This window comes from Brienomyrus brachyistius, chromosome 2, assembly GCF_023856365.1.
Source record: "Brienomyrus brachyistius isolate T26 chromosome 2, BBRACH_0.4, whole genome shotgun sequence".
Lineage (NCBI taxonomy): Eukaryota > Metazoa > Chordata > Actinopteri > Osteoglossiformes > Mormyridae > Brienomyrus > Brienomyrus brachyistius.
Window position 1 is genome coordinate 37,525,772 of NC_064534.1, and position 8,685 is coordinate 37,534,456.

Below are 8,685 nucleotides of genomic sequence, written 5' to 3' on the forward strand. Positions count from 1 at the left end.
AGTAATGTTTGCCGGCGGGGGACGTGCGGCGATTAACCTGTGCGGTAGTGAAAAGGAGTTAAAAAGAAGGAAGTGTGCGGATGCGGAAAGAATGGAATAATTGTGGTAGGCTGCCGGCTGAGTAGTTTGGTGAATGTTTGGTGTGGGTCCGGCGCTGCCGATTGGATGGTGGGGCTGCAGTGTGAGTCAGATAAAAAAAAAAAAAAACCAGGAGTAGGATCCAATGGGACTAACTGGCATGTATAGACGCGTGTAATGCAAAATGGCTGTTTTTGGTAGCATCTCTCGCTTATGGCCATACCACCCTGAACACGCCCGATCTCGTCTGATCTTGGAAGCTAAGCAGGGTAGGGTCTGGTTAGTACTTGGATGGGAAACCACTTGGGAATACCAGGTGCTGTAAGCTTTTCTCACTTTTTCTTTATACAGGGGGCGCTCCACTTCACGATTAATTTAAATCTATCACTCCCCTTCCATTTTACTATTTTATATATATTTATATTTTTTTTCTCTCATTCATAAAGGCAGCTTTTAGAAACCGTTTTACTCTAAATACTTCCTGGTAATTCTAGGTGCTGTAAGCTGTTCGTGCCTTTATTCCACCAGGTCGCGATCTTCTCACAAACTTGAAGACTGTCACTCCCCATTCACGTTTTACAACTTATTGTTAATGATAAAGAGACAGCTTTTTACACACAGTTTTAAACAAAGTACTGATATTATTCCTCTTCAACTGACCGCTTTGTTTTCTATGCAAAAACCACTTCGCCACAGAAGACTCGATATTATTGGCATAGCAAGTTCTGCTCTTCTCCTTTCAAAACTTGCTAAAAGCTGTATTTAAAAGAACAGATTGGCCGGGGTAATTCACACCCTTCAATGCCAGCTTAATGTTTAGGTTAGTGGGAATCACAGAGGAATTAGGGATGGAAACTTCTTTGCTGGTGGTAGAAGCGGTCTGGTGAATTTTTAGAGAGAAGAGGCCGTCGATGTTTGAATGTAGAAAATTGTTCTGGCTGCAGCCTGCAGTATGGACTTGTTGGTGTGTGTAGCTCCCAGTGTTCTGACAGCGCGACGTTTTGGAGAAGCATGTGATTCAGCAGCTACCAGTGGGCTTCGTGCGGCGGAGATTTTGTGGCTGTTAGCGGAGTTGATAACAGAGGGTCGTTAAGAGAAGCCTGCATGCAGTAGGCAAAGGAGTAATGTTTGCCGGCGGGGGACGTGCGGCGATTAACCTGTGTGGTAGTGAAAAGGAGTTAAAAAGAAGGAAGTGTGCGGATGCGGAAAGAATGGAATAATTGTGGTAGGCTGCCGGCTGAGTAGTTTGGTGAATGTTTGGTGTGGGTCCGGCGCTGCCGATTGGATGGTGGGGCTGCAGTGTGAGTCAGATAAAAAAAAAAAAACCAGGAGTAGGATCCAATGGGACTAACTGGCATGTATAGACGCGTGTAATGCAAAAGGGCTGTTTTTGGTAGCATCTCTCGCTTACGGCCATACCACCCTGAACACACCCGATCTCGTCTGATCTTGGAAGCTAAGCAGGGTAGGGTCTGGTTAGTACTTGGATGGAAAACCACCTGGGAATACCAGGTGCTGTAAGCTTTTCTCACTTTTACTTTATACAGGGGGCGCTCCACTTCACGATTAATTTAAATCTATCACTCCCCTTCCATTTTACTATTTTATATATATTTATATTTTTTTTCTCTCATTCATAAAGGCAGCTTTTAGAAACCGTTTTACTCTAAATACTTCCTGGTAATTCTAGGTGCTGTAAGCTGTTCGTGCCTTTATTCCACCAGGTCGCGATCTTCTCACAAACTTGAAGACTGTCACTCCCCATTCACGTTTTACAACTTATTGTTAATGATAAAGAGACAGCTTTTTACACACAGTTTTAAACAAAGTACTGATATTATTCCTCTTCAACTGACCGCTTTGTTTTCTATGCAAAAACCACTTCGCCACAGAAGACTCGATATTATTGGCATAGCAAGTTCTGCTCTTCTCCTTTCAAAACTTGCTAAAAGCTGTATTTAAAAGAACAGATTGGCCGGGGTAATTCACACCCTTCAATGCCAGCTTAATGTTTAGGTTAGTGGGAATCACAGAGGAATTAGGGATGGAAACTTCTTTGCTGGTGGTAGAAGCGGTCTGGTGAATTTTTAGAGAGAAGAGGCCGTCGATGTTTGAATGTAGAAAATTGTTCTGGCTGCAGCCTGCAGTATGGACTTGTTGGTGTGTGTAGCTCCCAGTGTTCTGACAGCGCGACGTTTTGGGGAAGCATGTGATTCAGCAGCTACCAGTGGGCTTCGTGCGGCGGAGATTTTGTGGCTGTTAGCGGAGTAGATAACAGAGGGTCGTTAAGAGAAGCCTGCATGCAGTAGGCAAAGGAGTAATGTTTGCCGGCGGGGGACGTGCGGCGATTAACCTGTGTGGTAGTGAAAAGGAGTTAAAAAGAAGGAAGTGTGCGGATGCGGAAAGAATGGAATAATTGTGGTAGGCTGCCGGCTGAGTAGTTTGGTGAATGTTTGGTGTGGGTCCGGCGCTGCCGATTGGATGGTGGTGCTGCAGTGTGAGTTAGACAAAAAAAAAAAAAAACAGGAGTAGGATCCAATGGGACTAACTGGCATGTATAGACGCGTGTAATGCAAAAGGGCTGTTTTTGGTAGCATCTCTCGCTTGCGGCCATACCACCCTGAACACGCCCGATCTCGTCTGATCTCGGAAGCCAAGCAGGGTATGGTCTGGTTAGTACTTAGATGGGAGACCACCTGGGATTACCAGGTGCTGTAAGCTTTTCTCACTTTTACTTTATACAGGGGGCGCTCCACTTCACGATTAATTTAAATCTATCACTCCCCTTCCATTTTACTATTATATATATATATATTTTTTTTTTTCTCTCATTCATAAAGGCAGCTTTTACACACCGTTTTACTCTAAATACTTCCTGGTAATTCTAGGTGCTGTAAGCTGTTCGTGCCTTTATTCCACCAGGGCGCGATCTTCTCACAAACTTGAAGACTGTCACTCCCCATTCACGTTTTACAACTTATTGTTAATGATAAAGAGACAGCTTTTTACACACAGTTTTAAACAAAGTTCTGATATTATTCCTCTTCAACTGACCGCTTTGTTTTCTATGCAAAAACCACTTCGCCACAGAAGACTCGATATTATTGGCATAGCAAGCTCTGCTCTTCTCCTTTCAAAACTTGCTAAAAGCTGTATTTAAAAGAACAGATTGGCCAGGGTAATTCACACCCTTCAATGCCAGCTTAATGTTTAGGTTAGTGGGAATCACAGAGGAATTAGGGATGGAAACTTCTTTGCTGGTGGTAGAAACGGTCTGGTGAATTTTTAGAGAGAAGAGGCCGTCGATGTTTGAATGTAGAAAATTGTTCTGGCTGCAGCCTACAGTATGGACTTGTTGGTGTGTGTAGCTCCCAGTGTTCTGACAGCGCGACGTTTTGGGGAAGCATGTGATTCAGCAGCTACCAGTGGGCTTCGTGCGGCGGAGATTTTGTGGCTGTTAGCGGAGTTGATAACAGAGGGTCGTTAAGAGAAGCCTGCATGCAGTAGGCAAAGGAGTAATGTTTGCCGGCGGGGGACGTGCGGCGATTAACCTGTGCGGTAGTGAAAAGGAGTTAAAAAGAAGGAAGTGTGCGGATGCGGAAAGAATGGAATAATTGTGGTAGGCTGCCGGCTGAGTAGTTTGGTGAATGTTTGGTGTGGGTCCGGCGCTGCCGATTGGATGGTGGTGCTGCAGTGTGAGTCAGATAAAAAAAAAAAAAACCAGGAGTAGAATCCAATGGGACTAACTGGCATGTATAGACGCGTGTAATGCAAAAGGGCTGTTTGTGGTAGCATCTCTCGCTTATGGCCATACCACCCTGAACACGCCCGATCTCATCTGATCTCGGAAGCCAAACAAGGTAGGGTCTGGTTAGTACTTGGATGGGAGACCTCCTGGGAATACCAGGTGCTGTAAGCTTTTCTCACTTTTACTTTATACAGGGGGCGCTCCACTTCACGATTAATTTAAATCTAGCACTCCCCTTCCATTTTACTATTTTATATATATATTTTTTTTTTCTCTCTTTCATAAAGCCAGCTTTTAGAAACCGTTTTACTCTAAATACTTCCTGGTAATTCTAGGTGCTGTAAGCTGTTCGTGCCTTTATTCCACCAGGGCGCGATCTTCTCACAAACTTGAAGACTGTCACTCCCCATTCACGTTTTACAACTTATTGTTAATGATAAAGAGACAGCTTTTTACACACAGTTTTAAACAAAGTACTGATATTATTCCTCTTCAACTGACCGCTTTGTTTTCTATGCAAAAACCACTTCGCCACAGAAGACTCGATATTATTGGCATAGCAAGCTCTGCTCTTCTCCTTTCAAAACTTGCTAAAAGCTGTATTTAAAAGAACAGATTGGCCAGGGAAATTCACACCCTTCAATGCCAGCTTAATGTTTAGGTTAGTGGGAATCACAGAGGAATTAGGGATGGAAACTTCTTTGCTGGTGGTAGAAGCGGTCTGGTGAATTTTTAGAGAGAAGAGGCCGTCGATGTTTGAATGTAGAAAATTGTTCTGGCTGCAGCCTACAGTATGGACTTGTTGGTGTGTGTAGCTCCCAGTGTTCTGACAGCGCGACGTTTTGGGGAAGCATGTGATTCAGCAGCTACCAGTGGGCTTCGTGCGGCGGAGATTTTGTGGCTGTTAGCGGAGTTGATAACAGAGGGTCGTTAAGAGAAGCCTGCATGCAGTAGGCAAAGGAGTAATGTTTGCCGGCGGGGGATGTTCGGCGATTAACCTGTGCGGTAGTGAAAAGGAGTTAAAAAGAAGGAAGTGTGCGGATGCGGAAAGAATGGAATAATTGTGGTAGGCTGCCGGCTGAGTAGTTTGGTGAATGTTTGGTGTGGGTCCGGCGCTGCCGATTGGATGGTGGTGCTGCAGTGTGAGTCAGATAAAAAAAAAAAAAAAGAACATTAGTAGGATCCAATGGGACCAACTGGCATGTATAGAGGCGTGTAATGCAAAAGGGCTGTTTTTGGTAGCATCTCTCGCTTACGGCCATACCACCCTGAACACGCCCGATCTCGTCTGATCTCGGAAGCTAAGCAGGGTAGGGTCTGGTTAGTACTTGGATGGGAGACCACCTGGGAATACCAGGTGCTGTAAGCTTTTCTCACTTTTACTTTATACAGGGGGCGCTCCACTTCACGATTAATTTAAATCTATCACTCCCCTTCCATTTTACTATTTTATATATATATATTTTTTTTTCTCTCATTCATAAAGGCAGCTTTTAGAAACCGTTTTACTCTAAATACTTCCTGGTAATTCTAGGTGCTGTAAGCTGTTCGTGCCTTTATTCCACCAGGGCGCGATCTTCTCACAAACTTGAAGACTGTCACTCCCCATTCACGTTTTACAACTTATTGTTAATGATAAAGAGACAGCTTTTTACACACAGTTTTAAACAAAGTACTGATATTATTCCTCTTCAACTGACCGCTTTGTTTTCTATGCAAAAACCACTTCGCCACAGAAGACTCGATATTATTGGCATAGCAAGCTCTGCTCTTCTCCTTTCAAAACTTGCTAAAAGCTGTATTTAAAAGAACAGATTGGCCAGGGTAATTCACACCCTTCAATGCCAGCTTAATGTTTAGGTTAGTGGGAATCACAGAGGAATTAGGGATGGAAACTTCTTTGCTGGTGGTAGAAGCGGTCTGGTGAATTTTTAGAGAGAAGAGGCCGTCGATGTTTGAATGTAGAAAATTGTTCTGGCTGCAGCCTACAGTATGGACTTGTTGGTGTGTGTAGCTCCCAGTGTTCTGACAGCGCGACGTTTTGGGGAAGCATGTGATTCAGCAGCTACCAGTGGGCTTCGTGCGGCGGAGATTTTGTGGCTGTTAGCGGAGTTGATAACAGAGGGTCGTTAAGAGAAGCCTGCATGCAGTAGGCAAAGGAGTAATGTTTGCCGGCGGGGGACGTTCGGCGATTAACCTGTGCGGTAGTGAAAAGGAGTTAAAAAGAAGGAAGTGTGCGGATGCGGAAAGAATGGAATAATTGTGGTAGGCTGCCGGCTGAGTAGTTTGGTGAATGTTTGGTGTGGGTCCGGCGCTGCCGATTGGATGGTGGTGCTGCAGTGTGAGTCAGATAAAAAAAAAAAAAAAGAACATTATTAGGATCCAATGGGACCAACTGGCATGTATAGAGGCGTGTAATGCAAAAGGGCTGTTTTTGGTAGCATCTCTCGCTTACGGCCATACCACCCTTAACACGCCTGATCTCGTCTGATCTCGGAAGCTAAGCAGGTTAGGGTCTGGTTAGTACTTGGATGGGAGACCACCTGGGAATACCAGGTGCTGTAAGCTTTTCTCACTTTTACTTTATACAGGGGGCGCTCCACTTCACGATTAATTTAAATCTATCACTCCCCTTCCATTTTACTATTTTATATATATATATATTTTTTTCTCTCATTCATAAAGGCAGCTTTTAGAAACCGTTTTACTCTAAATACTTCCTGGTAATTCTAGGTGCTGTAAGCTGTTCGTGCCTTTATTCCACCAGGGCGCAATCTTCTCACAAACTTGAAGACTGTCACTCCCCATTCACGTTTTACAACTTATTGTTAATGATAAAGAGACAGCTTTTTACACACAGTTTTAAACAAAGTACTGATATTATTCCTCTTCAACTGACCGCTTTGTTTTCTATGCAAAAACCACTTCGCCACAGAAGACTCGATATTATTGGCATAGCAAGTTCTGCTCTTCTCCTTTCAAAACTTGCTAAAAGCTGTATTTAAAAGAACAGATTGGCCGGGGTAATTCACACCCTTCAATGCCAGCTTAATGTTTAGGTTAGTGGGAATCACAGAGGAATTAGGGATGGAAACTTCTTTGCTGGTGGTAGAAGCGGTCTGGTGAATTTTTAGAGAGAAGAGGCCGTCGATGTTTGAATGTAGAAAATTGTTCTGGCTGCAGCCTGCAGTATGGACTTGTTGGTGTGTGTAGCTCCCAGTGTTCTGACAGCGCGACGTTTTGGGGAAGCATGTGATTCAGCAGCTACCAGTGGGCTTCGTGCGGCGGAGATTTTGTGGCTGTTAGCGGAGTTGATAACAGAGGGTCGTTAAGAGAAGCCTGCATGCAGTAGGCAAAGGAGTAATGTTTGCCGGCGGGGGACGTGCGGCGATTAACCTGTGCGGTAGTGAAAAGGAGTTAAAAAGAAGGAAGTGTGCGGATGCGGAAAGAATGGAATAATTGTGGTAGGCTGCCGGCTGAGTAGTTTGGTGAATGTTTGGTGTGGGTCCGGCGCTGCCGATTGGATGGTGGGGCTGCAGTGTGAGTCAGATAAAAAAAAAAAAAAGAACATTAGTAGGATCCAATGGGACCAACTGGCATGTATAGAGGCGTGTAATGCAAAAGGGATGTTTTTGGTGGCATCTCCCGCTTACGGCCATACCACCCTGAACACGCCCGATCTCGTCTGATCTCGGAAGCCAAGCAGGGTAGGGTCTGGTTAGTACTTGGATGGGAGACCACCTGGGATTACCAGGTGCTGTAAGCTTTTCTCACTTTTACTTTATACAGGGGGCGCTCCACTTCACGATTAATTTAAATCTATCACTCCCCTTCCATTTTACTATTTTATATATATATATTTTTTTTCTCTCATTCATAAAGGCAGCTTTTACACACCGTTTTACTCTAAATACTTCCTGGTAATTCTAGGTGCTGTAAGCTGTTCGTGCCTTTATTCCACCAGGGCGCGATCTTCTCACAAACTTGAAGACTGTCACTCCCCATTCACGTTTTACAACTTATTGTTAATGATAAAGAGACAGCTTTTTACACACAGTTTTAAACAAAGTACTGATATTATTCCTCTTCAACTGACCGCTTTGTTTTCTATGCAAAAACCACTTCGCCACAGAAGACTCGATATTATTGGCATAGCAAGTTCTGCTCTTCTCCTTTCAAAACTTGCTGAAAGCTCTATTTAAAAGAACAGATTGGCCGGGGTAATTCACACCCTTCAATGCCAGCTTAATGTTTAGGTTAGTGGGAATCACAGAGGAATTAGGGATGGAAACTTCTTTGCTGGTGGTAGAAGCGGTCTGGTGAATTTTTAGAGAGAAGAGGCCGTCGATGTTTGAATGTAGAAAATTGTTCTGGCTTCAGCCTGCAGTATGGACTTGTTGGTGTGTGTAGCTCCCAGTGTTCTGACAGCGCGACGTTTTGGGGAAGCATGTGATTCAGCAGCTACCAGTGGGCTTCGTGCGGCGGAGATTTTGTGGCTGTTAGCGGAGTTGATAACAGAGGGTCGTTAAGAGAAGCCTGCATGCAGTAGGCAAAGGAGTAATGTTTGCCGGCGGGGGACGTGCGGCGATTAACCTGTGCGGTAGTGAAAAGGAGTTAAAAAGAAGGAAGTGTGCGGATGCGGAAAGAATGGAATAATTGTGGTAGGCTGCCGGCTGAGTAGTTTCGTGAATGTTTGGTGTGGGTCCGGCGCTGCCGATTGGATGGTGGGGCTGCAGTGTGAGTCAGATAAAAAAAAAAAAAGAACATTAGTAGGATCCAATGGGACCAACTGGCATGTATAGAGGCGTGTAATGCAAAAGGGATGTTTTTGGTAGCATCTCTCGCTTACGGCCATACCA

At 44.4% G+C, this 8,685-nt stretch overlaps 1 protein-coding gene and 8 non-coding genes across 9 annotated transcripts in view; all 9 read left to right on the plus strand.

The window, feature by feature from the left end:
* Positions 1–8,685, plus strand: part of LOC125712214 (uncharacterized) — a 433,528-nt gene that overhangs the window by 89,889 nt on the left and 334,954 nt on the right. The gene's annotated exons all lie outside the window — the stretch shown is intronic.
* LOC125735374 (5S ribosomal RNA) lies at positions 288–406 on the plus strand. Its single transcript, XR_007394670.1, has one exon. It is a non-coding gene; the product is annotated as a 5S ribosomal RNA (ribosomal RNA).
* On the plus strand, positions 1,484–1,602 carry LOC125734925 (5S ribosomal RNA). The gene has a single exon (XR_007394227.1). It is a non-coding gene; the product is annotated as a 5S ribosomal RNA (ribosomal RNA).
* On the plus strand, positions 2,681–2,799 carry LOC125731145 (5S ribosomal RNA). The gene has a single exon (XR_007391430.1). It is a non-coding gene; the product is annotated as a 5S ribosomal RNA (ribosomal RNA).
* Positions 3,879–3,997, plus strand: LOC125735348 (5S ribosomal RNA). Its single transcript, XR_007394645.1, has one exon. It is a non-coding gene; the product is annotated as a 5S ribosomal RNA (ribosomal RNA).
* Positions 5,077–5,195, plus strand: LOC125736342 (5S ribosomal RNA). Its single transcript, XR_007395622.1, has one exon. It is a non-coding gene; the product is annotated as a 5S ribosomal RNA (ribosomal RNA).
* LOC125736053 (5S ribosomal RNA) lies at positions 6,276–6,394 on the plus strand. The gene has a single exon (XR_007395336.1). It is a non-coding gene; the product is annotated as a 5S ribosomal RNA (ribosomal RNA).
* On the plus strand, positions 7,474–7,592 carry LOC125735446 (5S ribosomal RNA). Its single transcript, XR_007394742.1, has one exon. It is a non-coding gene; the product is annotated as a 5S ribosomal RNA (ribosomal RNA).
* The window catches only part of LOC125735994 (5S ribosomal RNA), a 119-nt gene continuing 103 nt past the window's right edge, over positions 8,670–8,685 (plus strand). The window contains exon 1 of the ribosomal RNA XR_007395278.1: positions 8,670–8,685. This exon is cut by the window's right edge and continues 103 nt beyond it. This is a non-coding gene — a ribosomal RNA (5S ribosomal RNA).